Source organism: Labeo rohita, chromosome 3 (assembly GCF_022985175.1).
Source record: "Labeo rohita strain BAU-BD-2019 chromosome 3, IGBB_LRoh.1.0, whole genome shotgun sequence".
Lineage (NCBI taxonomy): Eukaryota > Metazoa > Chordata > Actinopteri > Cypriniformes > Cyprinidae > Labeo > Labeo rohita.
Genome location: NC_066871.1, coordinates 30,758,379 through 30,763,790, shown reverse-complemented (window position 1 = coordinate 30,763,790; position 5,412 = coordinate 30,758,379). Strand labels below are relative to the sequence as shown.

Below are 5,412 nucleotides of genomic sequence, written 5' to 3'. Positions count from 1 at the left end.
AACTTTGTATTTAATATGTGCATAAATGTTATGTAAGATTAATTAAACTTTATGCAAGAACCGTTTTTTAAGTTACTAACTTACGTGAATATTCAGCCTACCGATGACAGTTTTTTAAACTTGTTTGCTTCTCTCTCAGTGTCTGTGTCAAGTCACCTTTATAGCGCTTTATACAATACAGATTGTGTCAAAGCAGCTTTACAGTGCTACAGGAAATGTGTCAATAATGCAGGAGGAAAATAACAGTCAAATTTTCAGTTAAAGTCAGTTCACTGATGATTTAATTCTCTTCAAGTAGTGTCTGTGCAATCAAGCCGAAAATATTGCCAGAAATATTGCCATGAAGTGCTCACATTTATAGCCAAATTCAAAATAAAATTGTTTTCAATATTTTTTTATTTTTATTTTGCTCTTTCTTTTGTCAGACAACGTGATGAATGCCTATTAATAACCAGCTGCTCTCCCTTTCAAGCTATTAATCTGCACTTCTACTGCCCCCTACCTCCGAATCTCGAGCCCGGGGATCGAAGCAGACAAAGGTTTCCACACGCCGAGCTCGTGCAGCTCGCAGGGAATTCCCGTATCTGTCTCAGAGGGTGGAGTATGGAGCTTCAAACGTCACCTACCACAAGCACGGGATCCCCTGACCAAACACCTCCGCTAAAATCGCAGAAAAAGTAGTCCCGGGTTTCATGACCCTTTAAGACAATGCCTACATTAAACATGTTTAAATCATATTTATTTATATAGCATATTTTATAACTTTATATCTCATATGTGCGTAAATGTATCGTAAGATTAATTAAAATATGCAAGAAACGGCGTTTAATTTCCTAAAACTCCTGCTTGAGGAGACCCCGCCCACCTTGTGCTCGAGGACAGTCCGCACTGGGTTGCTACACAGAGCCTGACTGACTGACGTACTGTCAGGTTGGAACTTTCCCTGCTACCCAAGTTTATAAAGAATAGCTGAACAAGTTGACCACAACAGCAAAGACTAATGATATGGAAACCAGCATCAGAGGTGAGAAATTGTTTAAACTTCGGCTGCGTTCTTAACCCGGCATGTTTGTAAACACCGGCGCGTGTGCACACTTATCAATCTCTCGTCACTGTTTAACCTGCCCTGTTTCGTACTTAAGGAGCCAATTCACACTGTACCGACAGGCGCAGACAGACGCTAATAAACACTTTGTCGGGTTTTAAACTTATTCTATTCATTTGAACATTCTAAATCGAAATTTGGAATGTCTGAGAAATTACGTCGGACGCGGCAGTTGTCTTCACGAGTCTACTCGCTTCCACCTGTATTACACTGTATCTACACATGCAAAATAATATTGAAACAGATATAGTTTGTGGATAGTAGCGAACAATTTGAACTACCTGTGATAAGAAATACGAAGTTATATCCTGGTTTGGGTCTAAGTTTATAGTTCGGTCTGTCTTTAGAGATAAAAAAGTGGTCGCCTGTGTAATGGAGGCCAGCTAGTAAGGGATGTGCGGACTTTAGCGCACGCCAATCGCATGCCAGGTGTTGTGAATTCCGCTAGTGGTTTCACCTACAAAGAAATATCTTGATTTTTCTTACTGCAGGTGGGATATTTGAGTGTCTGTGGAGGTCCCTGAGAAGAGTCTGGAGACTCCTGTGCTGCCGTGGACCTGATGAGTCGGGTGTGTATCTGAAGGGTTTACTTAATTTAATTAAGAAACACTTTATAATAACTAAGTTATAAATCAATATTATATAGCCTAATGCTAAATAGATCAGTAGTTCATGAGCATGCAAATAAGAATGTATATGTGAACCTGGACCACAAAACCAGTCTTTAGCACAGGTATATTTGTAGCAATAGTCAAAAACACACTGGATGGGCCAAAATTTTGATCCATTTTTCTTTTGTGCCAAAAATCATTAGGATATTAAGTAATTTTGTTTTATTATGTAAATTTTCTACCCTGAATATATATATATATATATATATATTTGCACCCTCAGATTCCAGTTTCAAATAGCTATATCTCGACCAAATATTGTCCTATCCTATAACAAACCATACATCGATGGAAAGATAAATCTCAATTTAGAAAAAATGACCCTTATGACTGTTTTTGTGTTCCAGGGTCACATATGAAAATCTAAACATTTTAATATTACATTAATATTTAACACATAGTATAGTACAAAGTGTCACTTATATCCATAATAAAAAAATAAAAAAAAACTTCTGTGTGTAATGTTTTACCAGAAATAAAACTTTCAGTGGAAGAAACATCACCATTATTTAATGGCCATAGCTCTGTCCATCCATGGTAAAGACCAAGTTGTTTTCATCACTGAGGTGAGACAAATAAACTATTAAACAATACATTTGAAGCTTAAATAGCATATGATAATAGTTTGCTAAAGCAGCATTTGTGCATTGGATTTATAGTCTATTCAAATAAAAATTTTAATAGCATGTTGATGTTGTGGCTAAAGTAGATAATTAACCTGCCATCACAATTTTGAGTTTATAGTGTTCAGCTCAGTGGGTCAGTCCTCAAAATGTGAATAGATTATTTGAATCAATTATTTGTATATTTTCTGTTTTTAATAATAAACATTGTCAGTACATTGTGAGACCACAGTATATTAATATTTTCATCAACAGAAATTTTCAAGTTGTTTATGGTCATGTCATCTTTGTCTTTATTATTGGGAAAATAAAAAAAAACACAGGTAAAGTGGGCCACTTTTGGTGATGCCTAGATGATTTTTGTTAACTTCAAGTTCCAGCTATAATATTTTGATTTGAACACAGTTCGTATAAAGTGTTATTTTCAAGGTATGCAGCAGTCAACATTTTTTGATCAAGTGGATCAAAAAAGTTAATCAAAGTTGCCCTAAGACAAGAACGGTATTGTTTTAATTTAAGGACGAGTCTAATGAAAGGTTTTGACTTCAAATGTTGGCTATACCAATAAACATTTTGAGGTCATGTACTCCAGACAAATCTCAAAATGGACCAGCTGGTCTGGTAAAGTGGGCCATCCCTTATTTACCAAAAATTATTCTGCATCTTAATTAAACACATATGATCAGACAAACATATTTAACAAACCCAAAAATATATAACATACAGGTTATGAGTAAAATAAATTATGCCTAAATATGAATCTCATTTCATGTTTGAAATTTCAAACAACTGAAAGAACTTGTTGTGTTGACATTACATTTGATGAAATCTGAATATCAGAATATTCAGAAATCAGAATACTGAAAAAAATTAACTCAAAATATTAAAGATGTGACTCTAACACAAGCAACAACAAATAGACTAAAAAAATAATACGAGGGAAATGGTAACTATATGTAAAAATGTTCTTCGGTCTATGCTTTCAAACACTTTAAACTATATTTAATTGTGTTAAAATTAAAAGTGTCATTTTAAAATGTGGACACAACATTTTTAAAAACGTTTTATTTTGTCAGAATTCACTCACCTTTGAAAGCGCCGGATCGTTTTTTCTCATCTCATGACTAAGCGCAGACGCGATGTAAATAAGAGATTCATTGCGTAGTGTAGAGAACTTCATCGATTATAACAGAAATTTGTGAGATCGCGATGAACTGAGATGAGGATCCTTTTAAGTGATAATAAAGGGATCGAGCGAGCTTTGCGCACTTTCTAGGCTATAATCCATTCAGAATTTGTATGAAACGTTACTTTTACACTGTGCAATGTTTCGGGATGACATCTGCATATTTATGCTGGATTCGTTCTCGAAATAGCAGTGACTGACACAGTGATTACCAAAGCAATGGACGGGAGAAAATTATATGTGAGAGCATCCTCAGGGATTTAATTCTGGAAGCGATCCTTGCCAAACTACACAGACAGCGCACGTCTTTTTTTTAAGTAACGCCAAAGCGGCCAGCGGAAGACTGATCATAGTCTGTTTGGAATTAATGGTATGCGATTTACGACAGAATAGTCGCACAACTGATCGTTCATTTTTTCTTCACGTGTTTCACCTTTAGTAACGACGAATCAAAACGGATACATTTCAAGTGGCACGGGAAAAAGACACGGAAAATCAGAAAAGCAAATTTCTGGTTAAAAATAAAAGGATGACGCTTATAAAAACTGACACTTAAAATGGGAAGCATCGCCAGATGCTTAGTCAAATGTAGCTCATGAATTTGGGTACAATTACCAAAGGTTAAAGGTCGGCCCACTTTACCTGAATCCCTGGCCCACTTTATCTAACACATTCAGCCAAAGTGGGCCAGTAATATTTAAACACCTTATAAGAAAAATAACACATTTTTAAAAAATGTTTTCCTTGCATTTTATTCCCTGTTGATGGTAGTACTGAATAAAACAAGAACTGTCACAATAATGTTTGTTTCCGTTTGAGCAACCTTTCTACCTTTCAACATGACACAGTCCACTTCCAGGACAACAATTCACAGATAATGTACTCACCCCCTTGTCATCCAAGATGCTCATGTCTTTCTTTCTTCAGTCATAAAGAAATTATGTTTTTTGAGGAAAACATTTCTGCATTTTTCTCCATATAATGGACTGATATGGTGCTAGAATACACAGAGTTCAGAGAGAATAAGACAAGACGAGCGTTTGACATTAAAAAGTATATAAATTGTATTTTTTCATAAAAATAACTGATCGTTTCGCTAGATAAGACCCTTCTTTCTCAGATGGGATCGTTTACAACCGTATTTGGGATCATTTGAAGCTGCATTTAAACTGCATTTTGGAAGTTCAAAATCGGGGGAACCATATGAGTCCACTATATGGAAAAAAAATGCTGTAATGTTTTCCTCAAAAAACATAATTTCTTTATGACTGAAGAAAGAAAGACATGAACATCTTGGATGACAAGGGGGTGAGTACATTATCTGTAAATTGTTGTTCTGAAAGTGGACTTCTCCTTTAAGATGTGGCCACAGCCGCCAGTGTCATATTGCATCAACCAAAACTATTTTATCATTTAGAGAAAGTAACGATAGTGTAAGTTAAAAATCAGAGATGGGACCAAGTCGTTAATTTCAAGTCACAAGCAAGTCTCGAGTCAAATCCCAAGTCCTCGAAGAGTTAAAGTTAATGAGATAATTAAGTGACTAATTAAGTGATGATTGTGCATTAGTGATGAACACCTGCTGTCAGCAAGCTGCATCACTGAAGAAAAAACAAACACAAGAACTACAACTGACATCAGACACAGCCTTGGATAAAATCAACTGAAAAAACAAAACAAAAAGAGCTGAGACTGACTTTATTTTATGTCTGCAGAATCTCTTATTGAGAATTAAAAGAAACAAAGAAAGAAAGAACACGATGCCACCATAATTGTGGTCAAGGTGTGCTTTAGTTTGTCTCTTGACCCTTTGAGTAATTTAATGTA

At 35.5% G+C, this 5,412-nt stretch overlaps 1 long non-coding RNA gene across 1 annotated transcript; it reads left to right on the top strand.

Moving 5' to 3' along the window:
* Nucleotides 1–915: 915 nt before the first annotated feature.
* LOC127156288 (uncharacterized) lies at nt 916–2,342 on the top strand. The gene is made up of 3 exons (XR_007825719.1): nt 916–1,024; nt 1,597–1,674; nt 2,250–2,342. It is a non-coding gene; the product is annotated as an uncharacterized LOC127156288 (long non-coding RNA).
* Nucleotides 2,343–5,412: the final 3,070 nt, after the last annotated feature.